At 40.2% G+C, this 12,904-nt stretch overlaps 1 protein-coding gene across 2 annotated transcripts in view; it reads left to right on the top strand.

The window, feature by feature from the left end:
* The window catches only part of ACSS2 (acyl-CoA synthetase short chain family member 2), a 45,486-nt gene that overhangs the window by 6,378 nt on the left and 26,204 nt on the right, over positions 1-12,904 (top strand). The gene's annotated exons all lie outside the window — the stretch shown is intronic.

Here is a 12,904-nt window from a genome sequence, read left to right as displayed (position 1 = left end):
ACTTGCCCTCCAAATCTTAAAAGTTTGTAAAGAGTTCCTAAGTGGGCTTAGTACTGTGCAGGTGTTTTCAATACCACGTCACCATATTGCAAGGCTATATCCTTGGAATAGCCTCTGGGAGCAGGAAAGGCAAGTGGAACCCACATTCCAAGGGCATGGAAGGGGGTAAGAAGTCTCCTAGTTCCAGGGTCCAGCTCATGGATCAGTCAGGTAAATCAGCGGTCACATCTTTTTGATGTTCCCCAGTAGCATCAGACACTATGCTCAAATGCTTAACAGATGTCTCATTTGATACTCAAAACAACCAAGAATGCACTGTTTTCCTCATTTTACATGTGTGAAAGCAAATTCTAAGATGTTAAGTGACTTATCCAAAGCCATACAGCTAATAAGAAGTAGAGCTGAGATTCAAACCCAGGTAGTATAGTTATAGAGTTTACTCATAATTGTGACACTGTGCTATCCCCCTAATTCTTTTTTTTTTTTTAAGATTTTTATTTATTTATTTGACAGAGAGACAGCCAGTGAGAGAGGGAACACAAGCAGGGGGAGTGGGAGAGGAAGAAGCAGGCTCCCAGCAGAGGAGCCTGTTGTGGGGCTCGATCCCAGATCACAGGGATCACGCCCTGAGCCAAAGTCAGACGCTTAACGACTGTGCTACCCAGGCACCCCTATCCCCCTAATTCTTTACATTAGCTTTTCAGTAGCTTTGCAATGTAGGTGAAGAAGTGAAGCACAGAGAGTTACAATAGTGAAAAAAGGAATAAAGTCATAGGGTAAGCCAGGATTTAAACCCAAGTCTGTTTGACACCTTGCTGGTAACACTAGGTCATTCTGCCTCTCCAGTGGGAACTTTTTTTTTTTATTTATTTGAGAGAGAGAGTGAGTGAGCACGGGGTAGGGGGGTGGGGAGGATGGCCATAGAGAGAGGGAGAAACTTAAGCCAACTCTGTGCTGAGCATGGAGCCTGATGCAGGGCTTGATCTCACAACCCTGAGATCATGACCTGAGCCGAAACCAAGAGTCGGTTGCTCAACTGAGTCACCCAGGTACCCCAACTTTTTTTTTTAAGTGGGCTCTACACTAGCAGAGCCTAACGTGGGGCTTGAACTCACGACCCTGAGATCAAGACTGAGATCAAGAATCAGCCGCTTACCTTACTGAGTCACCCAGGTGACCCCCACAGTGGGAACTTTTTAAGATCTCCTCCTTCCCGCAACATAGCTTATAGGAGGTGTTACTATACTGAACCCAAATAGGACCTTGAAGTTTCAGTAATTGGGGTGTTGTTTCTGCCACCACCCATGAGCACTTTGAGAATTGATCTGTTCCTTTTTAAGTGAGCCAGTAGGAGCAGCTTGGATGTTTCGTGGAAGAGTTAATTAGTACTCAGTCAAAATTTGCCCAGGTTATATGATATATTGATAAGAGCCCTAATGTGAGCCCAACTCTGCTGTTCACTGACTACATAACACAGGCAAGGCATTTAACTCTCTGAGAGTCCATTTCCTCTTCCATAAAATTGGGATAATAATTTCACCCTTGTCCTTTCTCATTAGATTGTTATGAGAATCAAATGGGATGATGTAAAAGCATTTATTTACTTATTGGAAAACACTGTACAAATGTGAGTGGTGTATTCACATTGCCATTGCTCAATTTGGGGTTACTTTGCCACTGAAACTCAGTCTTTAATGTCTGTTGGGACTTTCCTTAGCTCCTGTCCTGGGACTTTATGGCTTGAGCTGCAGCTGACACTTGGGTTCACCTCCTAAGTTCCTTAGGGATCAGAAAATCTTTAAAGATAGGTAAAGAAGATCCTTGTGCCTGATGTTGTTTCCTGGTTTAAAGTAATCCAGGTGTGTGATGAAAGGCTGAGAAAACATAGGCCAGAGTTGTTCAAGTACTGGAGATTGATTGCTCCAGAATTCTGAAGCCCTTATTTCTATCCAGACCCGAACAGGCTCTAGAGAGCCTTTCTTTTCCCATTTGTAAAATGAGGGTAGTAGACTAGATCAGTGTTTTCTAAAGAACGCTCCAGAAACCACTCATTACTAAAGATATTAGCAGGGGCTTAATTCATGAAACAAATGAGTCTGAGAAACACTACATAATAAATTGCTTGTGGGATTCCCACTATGTATTAACATAAAGCCTCCAAGAATTCCTACAGTAAAGATACCTGATTAATTTTTTTAAACATGGGATTACCCAAATTTATTTGAACCCCAAACACTTTTTACAGCATTCTATTATTACAAGAAACAGTATTCCTTGGGACACCCAATTAGGAAGCACTGGACTATATAATTTCTAAATTTGCTTCTAGTGCAAAATTCTATAACTCCACAACAAGACATCTTCACCCCATTTTTACATTGGTCACTCAACTAACAAGAATTTTTAAAGATGTTGGATGGTCAGTCATATATTAGGTATTATGGAAATAGGGGTAGAGGAATGGGAGACAAGTACTACATGGGCCATTATTATTCAATTATTTTATGTTAATAATAAAGTAAAACCAAGCTACAAATAAATCACAGTTGTTATAAAAAAGTAAAGTGCAAATAGGCCAGATATTTGGTTATTTCCCTTTTTTACCTCCATAATTTTAAATAATATACTAATACTGCATACTTTAGAAAGTATGACTTCCTATTATGATAGATGAGAATTTGGTTCTTATATATTCCTCCAACTTCTTTCTTTCATCTACCTAGCTCTGTTTTTTAGTTAATTTAAAACCAATGTTTATATAAGAGATATATATTATGATTGCATTTCCTTTTATGAATTTCTTTTTTTGTTTTATCTGAAGTTAAAAATTGCCTGCCATTTTTTCTTGCATTATTTGCCTTTAGCTTGTTCTCAATATTTTTCAAACTCTATCATATCATTTATTCTATGAAGTTGTCTTTTTCCTCTAAAATCTTTTTTTTTGAGTTTGTCTTCTTCCTGCTCTAATTTTTATTTTTAAATAAAAATAAACCTTTTTAAAAAAAGGTTTATTTATTTATTTGAGTGAGAGAGAGAGTGCGTGCATGCATGTGGCGGGGGGGGGGGGTGGTGGCAGAGGGAGAGAGAATCCTGAAGCGCAGAGCCTGGACATGGGGCTTGATCCCAGGACCCTGAGATCATAACCTGATCCCAGATCAAGAGTCGGCTGCTTAACTGACTGAGCCACTCAGGCACCCTTATTAATGCTTTTTAAAATGACATCTTTTTCATGATTTCCTCCAATTGATATACTTCTTATGGTGCCACAGTATGACTTTCTTTTCAACCTAAATATGTCATTTATATAGCTCTAGTGGCATTAGCAAACCACATTTATAGCTCATTGCTTGTTTTGGGGCATGTTCTGAAATAATGCATAGAGGAAATAGTGCTTTTAGATCCATATTAAGGAAGAATCTGGCCTTTTACTTTTGGCTTGACACATTGTAGATGTTCATGGAATCATAGTATTTTTAGAACTTGAAGTGACCGTTTAGATTCCATCTAGGTCAATTCTCTTTACAGATGGATAAAGACAAGGATGGCTAAGTGATTGGCTTAAGGGTTATATACGTGCTTGGAGACAGGAGAGCTGAGACCAGTCTCCAGATAGCCTCACTCCTAGTCAGCTCTTCTTTTCTCCATATGATCCTACTTCATTATTCTCGTTGTCCAACACTAGGCTCTGACAGCTGAAAAGAGAAATTTGTCATATTAGTCAAATTAATTTAAATTAATTTTAAGTTCATTTGCCTACAAATATAAGATAAAATGTATTATCACGTGTTAATGGCCCAGATCTTGGTCTCATGGAATTGACATTCTGTTTGGAACACCAAATGGGCCTATATAAATCAGCTGGAAAGCAATTATGGGCCAAATTGCAAAGAGCCACTTACACAAATAGTTCATAGAAGGGAGAAAGCATGTAGGGAGGCAGTATGATAAAAATTAGGAGAATAAGTTTTGGTGTCAGACTAACCTGAGTCCTGTTTCTGCCACTAAATAGCTGTATGATTTTGTACAAATTATTTAATCTCTTTGAGTCTCAACTGTAAAATGTGGATAAAAGTTTCCATCTCATGGAGTTATTGATTGAATAGTATAACAAACTGATGTGTCCAATTCCTGGCACATTGAAAACATTCAAAAAATATTCGCCATCATTACTATTATATTGGGACAGTGAGAAGACCAAATTTGTCTGGAGTGAAGAGTTCATATAGGGAACAATTTATTCATTCAATAAATACTTTTTGTGAACTTGCTACATATCAGGAACTATTCTGGACAATATCCATGCCTTCATGGAGGTTCTATTTCAGCTTCAGGAGAGAGACAATAAACAAACAAGCCAATAAATACATGACAGGTAGTGATAAGTGCTATCGAAAACTACAGAGTGGCATAAAGGAAAAGGGAATGACAACAAAGAGTGGGGGTTGATAAGGGAATAACTGTCTGATAAAGTTGACATTTGAGCAGACATTTAGGAAGTAAATGGAGTGTGCCATGCAGATAGTTGGGTTGGGAAGGAGAAATATTCCAAGTACATGGAAGAGCAAGTGCAAAAGCCCTGAGGTAGGAGTGTGCTGCTGTTTGGTTGAAGACCAGCTGGAAGTTAGTGTAGCTGAAGCAGTGTGAACTAGAGAAAAAGAGAGTATTAGGAATGAGGTGAGCAGGACACTAGATTGTGTAGAACCTTGAAAGACACTATAGGCTTTTGTGGTTTATTTATAGTGAAATAGGGAACCACTGGACAATCTTGAGCACAAAAGTGATAACCATTTGATGTATATTTAGAATCTTTCTGTCTTTTGTGTTGAGAATAGACAGAAGACAAGAGTAGAAGCAGAGAGGCCAATTAGGAAGCTATTATAGAAATCAGATGAGCAATGTGGGTGATTTAGACCATAGAAGTATCTTGAAGGTGGTTAGAAATGGTCAAAATCTGGATCTATTTTGAGTGAAGAGCCCGTGAAATCTACTGACTTGGATTGGATGTGGGGAGTGAAACCAAGAGGAGTCAAGGTTGTCTTCAACAGTGGGTAAGGTCCAGGAATGGAAGATCTTGACTATTTTTTGGAGACCTATGAAAGGAGTATATGAAGGGGAATGATGTGGTCATAACTGGGTTTAAAAAGATTAATATGGATACATATGGAAATGGGAGTGTGAAGCCAGATTGCTGGGAGTTTATTATTCAGGGTAGAGGTGCCTGAACTGGGTTACTGCTGGTGGGAATGGAATGGAAAGATGAAATTTTAAAGTAATTTGGAGGAAAAAAACCAACTTAGGTAACTGCATATGTAGATGGTAGAGAAACAGAAAGTTGGGACAGAAGAGTCAACAGTCCCTCTAGTCTGTATAACATTTTACCTTTTTCAAAGGTACATGCTCATCTGATCCAAAAGCTGAATCTGCCCTCTAAACAACTGGTTTCAACCTCTCTTGTACTTTCTTCCTCCTAGTGTGGCTGTAGACGTGTTAGTAGGGGCTTAATGTGTACATGTGTGAGAAGGCGGTCAGTGACAAACTTACTGGAGTAGACATTCAGGGAGAGATAGGGATGTTAGGGGTAGTTCAAGGAGTGGGGACTGGCTAGTTGAAGAGACACTGGGGGACAGTAGAAGATTTGGAGGATTAATTAAAGGGTTTGTGCGGAAAGAGGGCAGAGAGTGGTTGACGGCTATTATTCTGGCAGTTTATACTAAATGCTAAATCCCTAGGTTATTCCAGGAGAGGACCCCAGTCTCCAAGACCCAAGAAAATTAGTATAGTCCATTCCTTCCACTGTTTTTTTTTTCAGTTGCCTCTGACTGTCATCATCTGTGTGCCATCTCACCTCTCATCCTCAGCTAAATCATTGCCCTATAGCCTCTGGCTATTATTAATCCTTAGAAACCAGAGCTTCTGAGAGGCAGGTGACTTTAGGAGTGACCTTTGTACAGAAACTCTGCTCTCGGAATCCCTGTGTTCTCCCAAGTATGAATTCCAGAGTGTGATATTTAGAATTCTCCAGATCCCTGGGAGGTATGTGTATGTGTATTTGAGAAGGTAGAAAGGTGAGATAAGCCCATGTTCTGACAGGGAGAAGATTGTCAAAGTGATATGGAAAGCCAGACCCTAGATTGTACTGTCCTAGCATTCATATCCAAGGACTCTGTTAATTACCTAGGTCCATGTCCTGGAGTTCCTTTCAGTGATATGGGAAGGAAAGGACCTTTTTGTCCTCCATCTATGTCTTTGCTGGTTTCACAATAGTGTATTTACTAATTAAAATATACATGGTATGAGATACCACCTTACACCAGTTAGAATGGCAAAAATTAACAAGACAGGAAACAACAAATGTTGGCGAGGATGTGGAGAAAGGGGAACCCTCTTACACTGCTGGTGGGAATGCAAGCTGGTACAGCCACTCTAGAAAACAGTATGGAGGTTCCTCAAGATGTTAAGAATACAGCTACCCTATGACCCAGCAATTGCAGTACTAGATATTTACACCAAAGATACAGATGTAGTGAAAAGAAGGGGCATGTGCACCCAACTGTTCATAGCAGCAATGTCCACAATAGCCAAACTGGAAGGAGCCGAGATGTCCTTTAACAGATGAATGCATAAAGATGTGGTCCATATATACAATGGAATATTACTCAGCCATCAGAAAGGATGAATACCCACCATTTGCATCAACGTGGATGGAACTGGAGGGGATTATGCTAAGTGAAATAAGTCAAGCAGAGAAAGAAAATTATCATATGGCTTCCCTTACATGTGGAACATAAGGAATAGCATGGAGGACATTAGGAGAAGAAAGGGAAGAATGAAGGGGGAAATCAGAGGGGGAGACGAACCATGAGAGACTATGGACTCCGGGAAACAAATGGAGGGTTTCAGCGGGGAGGGGGGTGGGGGGATGGGTTAGCCCAATGATGGGTATTAAGGAGGGCACATATTACAATGAGCACTGGGTGTTATACGCAAACAATGAATCATGGAACACTACATCAAAAACTAATGATATACTATATGGTGACTAACATAACATAATAAAAAAATATGTATACACGGTATGGAAAAACACTCACTTGAGAAAGTAGATTGCCTCAGACCATCTCTTCCCTTCTCTAGACCTTCCCTTTTTGGGAGTGGTAGAGGATTAACTACAGATACTCTGCAAGGTTCTTCTTCCGACTCTTATAGTTCAGAAGTCTATGATTGTTTCTGAAGAGGAAGTGGTTTTTAGACTGTCTGATGCAACCTATAGGGACTTTATGGTGACTCAGTAGGTGGGCTGGGCTTCTGTTTGAAATGGTGAAATAAAGGCAGGATTTTAGAAGGTTGGGGGTGAAAGGGCTGAGGTAGAGAGTCTGCTCCCCTTGCCTGGGGGCAGTACTAGTGCTGGTAGCATACACTTTATGCTAGTGGAGGTATGTGGGGAAATAACTGTTGCTGGGAACAGTCTTTCTCGGTGAATCTGGTGGGCAGATTGCAGAGGAGGGCTGGAGGAATTCATGTTTAAGGTGGATCTCTAATCTCTTTCTTTCACTTCTCCCTTGGTTTCATGACCCTTGATGCCTTAAAGAATTCCTCCCTGTGGTGAAAATGAGACAAGTAGGCTGTGTTATCCAAGTTACTGGTCACTTTTTAGAAGTAGGTGGGATATGAATAATAAATGTATAATAATATAGTTTGTTATAGATTAATATTATATATGCTAACATATGTGATTGTAAATATATAATAAATGGAGACTGTCTTGAAGCCTGATTCAGTGTTCTGAGCTCCTGTCAACTTTCTTGAGTTTGTGTTTGGCCCTGACTTCTTATACCAGTGTGTTTAGTAAATAATGAGGAGAATGGCTTTAGATAATGCCCTTCTCTGGGCTTTTTACCACCTGTAAACTGTAGGGGATGAACAGGATACTTGTTAAAGTTACTTCTAGCACTGATCTTTAGAATCACTGTCACAAACGTAGGGAACTGCAGTGACAGGGCAGCAGGGAGAGGTTGGAGGTAGGGTAGGATCCCAATGGTGAATTCCTGTCCCTTGAAGGTAGCAGGAGTCAGGAGGGAGCATGCTTTAGGGTAATCTCACATTTACAACTGCAAGTATAAAAGGCATGGAGCTGAGGATGGGCCTTCCTTCTTTTCTCGGATTTGGTATGAGAGAAATTGGGCATTGATAATGATCCTCAGTGTCTGATACCTTGAACCTCTATCTGAGAGTTTGAGATTCTCAGTTCTGATCCTTTGAGGTCATTTATTTTTTATTTTTTAAAGATTTTATTTATTTGAGAAAGAGAGTGAGCGAGAGAGAACACAAGTGGGGAGGGGCAGAGGGAGAGGGAGGAGACTCCCCGCTGAGCAGGGAACCAACATGAGGCTCAGATCCCGGGATTCCAGGATCATGACCCCAGCTGAAGGCAGATGCTTAACCGACTGAGTTACCCAGGTGTGCCCCTCCTTTGAGGTCATTTAGTCTACTTCCTAAACAAAGCAGGAATTGTAGCCCCAATATCTCCATCACCAGCAATCCCCATGTGTGATCATTCTGATTATGGAATACTACCAAGACCACAGAGTTCACTCATTCTCTGTCCCATTGTTGGGCATCTCTGCTACAAAGTTCTTAGATGTATTCCCTCCCTATTTCTTTCTCTCCACTCAATCCTCTTCCTATGGTTTTCATTCTATTTTATGGAGCTACATAGAATAATACTATTTTGTGATATTTGAGGGCAGTTATATCTCTTTGCTAGGCTGAATGTGGAATTATAAAAATTTAAATCTAGAAGATGCCTTGAAGATCATCTAATTCAGTAATTATCAATTTTTTAAGGCATTAGAATCCTTCTGTTCAAATAAAAATTATATGTATAGTGATTAACAACAGTAGGCTCTGGACTCTGCCTGGATTTCGATCCTTACTCTAATACTTATTAGTTGGGCAAGTTGCCTCCCTCTTTATTTTTCATTTTTTAAAGATTTTATTTATTTATTTGAGACAGAGAGAGAGAGCATGAGCAGGAGGAGGGGCAGAGGGAGAAGGAGAAGCAGACTCCCCACTGTGCAGGGAGCCCAACACGGGACTCTATCCCAGGACCCTGGGATCATGACCTGAGCCGAAGGCAGCCGCCCAACCAACTGAGCCACCCAAACACCCCACCTCACCTCTTTAAACCTCACTTTTCCTATCTGTAAATGGGAATAATAATAGTTCCTATGACATGGATTGTTGGCAGAATAATTGGAATAATCTGTGTAAAGGGCTTAGTGCTTGGCAAACAGTGTGTTAGCTATTTTTATCATTATTACCAAGATCCCCATACCTAAAACAGGCAAGAGCAGAGTTGATCTGGTTGAAACATGAATGGGAGGACCAGAGCCACATTCTTTTGGCTTCTTCACCTTGTCACTGAGGTCCCTATAAGCTCTGTATGTAGAACATTTAGGGATTTGTAAACCTCAGTTTGAAAACCCCTAATCTGGTCTAGTGTTCTTATTTTATGGATGAGGTAATACTGAGTCCACATTCCCAGATTCCTTATATGATGTGGTTTCCTGAACAACTCCCTCATCATCCATGTCAGTCTCCTCTGGACATACTCTGTTGGTCATTATCTCTAACGAAGTATTCTAGCTATGGTCTGCCTTGGGCAGGGAACTATTAGCATTCTTTGCTCTACCTTTACATACCTAAGATTACATTAGCCCCATTGACAGCCATATTCTACCACCCAACTTACAATCTCGTGTAATACCTGAGATTTTTCTATTTATTCTAATAATAAACTATGTCTCCTTTATACTGTACTTGTACGTTTGTTCCCTTGTTTTTTTTTTTTTTTTTTTTTGAACCTGGGTATGGTTTACTACAATACTTAACAGATGAGGAACTTGAGGCTTAGAAAGTGGAAGTGACTTGGCCAGTCACATAGCAGTTGTAACTTCTTCTGGACAGAACACTTATATTCTCTGTTGTAGACACTATGCTTATTTACAAAGCCTTTGCTTCTTTGACAGTTTGCCACTTGTGGCAAATCAGGCTTCAATTCGCCACTTGTCTGGCCAGCAGTTTATTTTGTGGATTTAGGGCTAGCTTTAGAAATGTTGACTGCAATTTGTAATTTATAAGGCTAAAGACATTAAAGGGCAAACCTCAAAGAAATAACATCCTTTCTTTAGCTGAGATGTGCTCATGTATCCACTCATCAAACAATTTTTTACTGAATATCTACTATATGTAGTCTGCATTCTACCTTGAGAGTAGTGGATGGAGGGCATAGGGCAAAGGCAAAGGGACAATAAACAGGCAGTAGTTCAGGCAAAATATAAAAAATGGAGATAAGGGTAGAGGTTGTGAAAAGTGGTCAGATTTTGGAATATTTTGAAGCAGAGCCAATAGGATTTGCTGATGAACTTGATGTGGGGTAGAAGAGAATGGAGTCAAGAATATCTCAAAGGTTTTTTGGGGCGCCTGGGTGGCTTGGTTGGTAAAGCCTCCGACTCTTGGTTTCAGCTCAGGTCATGATCTCATGGATCATGGCCCCACATCAAGCTCCCTGCTCAGTGGGGAGTCTGCTTGAGATTCTCTCCCTCTGCTGCTCTCACTCTCTCAAATAAGTAAATCTTTTTTAAAAAAGAATATTTCAAAGGTTTTTTGTCTGAGCATCTGGAAAAATGGAATTTTCATTGGTTGAATTGGAGAAGAAAGAAAACTGGGAGGAGAAGCTTTGGGGAGGATCAGGAATTTGTATTTCACACACAGAGATGTAAAATTGCAGCTTTGACAAGTGCTAAGTAGCCAATGAAGAATTTCAATTAGAAGTATGACATATCAGACATTTTGAAAAGATCAATCTCCTTTTTTTTTTTTTTTAAGATTTTATTTATTTATTTGACAGAAAGAGAGACAGCCAGAGAGAGGGAACACAAGCAGGGTGAGTGGGAGAGGAAGAAGCAGGCTCCGAGTGGAGGAGCCTGATGTGGGGCTCGATCCCATAATGCTGGGATCACTCCCTGAGCTGAAGGCAGACGCTTAACTACTGAGCCACCCAGGCGCCCCAAAAGGTCAATCTCTTGAGCATATATATTTAAAAAAAATTTTTAAAGCCTAGCCTGAGGATCTGCAGGCAGAGGTCCTAACCATTGCTTTGTGACCTTTGGCAAGTTATGATACCCTTCTGAGCCTCAGTTTCCAGACCTTTCAAATGGGATAGCAAATCTTGTCCTGCCTATCTCAAAAAATTGCCATAAGGATTAGCTGAGATAAAAGATGAGAAAACAGGGGTGCCGGGGTGGCTCAGTCTGTTAAGCGTCTGCCTTCAGCCTGGGTCATGATCCCAGGATCCTGAGATCCAGCCCTGTGTCGGGCTCCCTGCTCAGTGGGGAGTCTGCTTCTCCACCTCCTTCCTGCTTGTGCTCTCTCTATCTCTGTCTCTCTCAAATAAATATTTTTTAAAAAGATGAGAAAACATACTGGAAAGATTTATTACTGTGCAGTGGTGCTAATACTCATACATATCACACATGTCCAAGGGCGTTGTTAGGTAGAGATTCAAGACTGGCAGCCACATGACTTTTCTATCCTTTCCGAAATGCCCTTCTTTCCTCTCATGAACCCTTAGTCTCTTTTCTCACTCTTCCCTCAAACTTAGCTCAAAATCCACCATTTCTAGGAAATGTGTGATGATTGACCACACTTAATTCTTTTTGCATTCCTTTGGTGTTTTCCTACACGTGTATTTTCTTGCTTTCCTTGATCACTGTCCCCCAAGACTGGCCTTAGATAGTGGGTGGTTTGGATCTCTCTAATTAAAGGATTTTAAGCTTATGAAAGTAAGGATTAACCTCTCATTCCATTTCATTTATGATATGATAAGCAGTAGGCACCGATTGTCAGGTGGTCATTCTGGCAAAGATCATTTCCATTCCTTCATGGCTTGGGATTTAGTAGCTAAAAAGTTTTGAGGTGGAGGAGGGGCCTTTAATCTAGTGGCCTTTTTGGCTTTTCTTTACAGAATAAAATTTAAACTAAACATTTGGGGTTCAATAGATGATCCCTCCCTAGTCTATATTATCAATCTTTAAAGTTTTGAAACATACCTAAATTTATAGAAAAGTTGCAAGTACAGCTCTTTCTCAGTCACTGGGTCTGTGCTTAGGTACAGATGGGAGAGTAGAGCCAACCCAGCAGTGGTCAGGACCTGGGTTTGTCATAAAACCTATGTGACTCCATGGAGACCCTTCAGGAAATCCCCTCAACCAAGAGGTGAAGCTGATTAGCAAGTATGGGCTCTGGAACAAATAAATGTGAGGTCTAGAGGGTTAACTTGACTCTGCGCATCTCTGTTTGAAGGTTAACACCTTACTGCAGTGATTCACCTGTATCCAGGTGCTGGACGAGGGAAAGATAAAGGTCTTTAATCCAGAATCATCTTTATTTGACTTTCAGGACTTCAATATTCTATCTTTTCGATCTTACAGCCCACAAAATGTAGCTTAAGGTCTAAACTGAATTGGTCGCTGTTTTATTTTATACCAAATGATTGAGATTTTTAAAAATTTCACAAATATTTCAGCAGGGACCTCCCAAAGTTTGCAATTTAAAATTTTATGAGGTAAGAATTTTTTTTGAAACTGTAAATATCAGCTTATATCACTATCACTTTAAGAATAAAGATAATTTAATTGCATGAGAATAGGCAGAACATATAGAACAAAATATAGTGCTTTCTATCAAATAAATATAGCTTTATGAAAAAACACCACTGGTAGATGAAAATATTATTTAGGATTGGTATTGGCCTCTGGACTGGCCTGTGCTTTTCCGCTTCTGTATCTAAGCTAATTAATGCTGTTCCCTTCTCCCTGAATTGGTCTGTTCCTTATCTGAGCCA

Source organism: Ursus americanus, chromosome 22, assembly GCF_024610735.1.
Source record: "Ursus americanus isolate L20-20 chromosome 22, mUrsAme1.1.p, whole genome shotgun sequence".
Classification (NCBI taxonomy): Eukaryota; Metazoa; Chordata; class Mammalia; order Carnivora; family Ursidae; genus Ursus; species Ursus americanus.
Note: the sequence above shows the minus strand (reverse complement) of the source record. Positions and strands in the feature narration are given on the sequence as shown.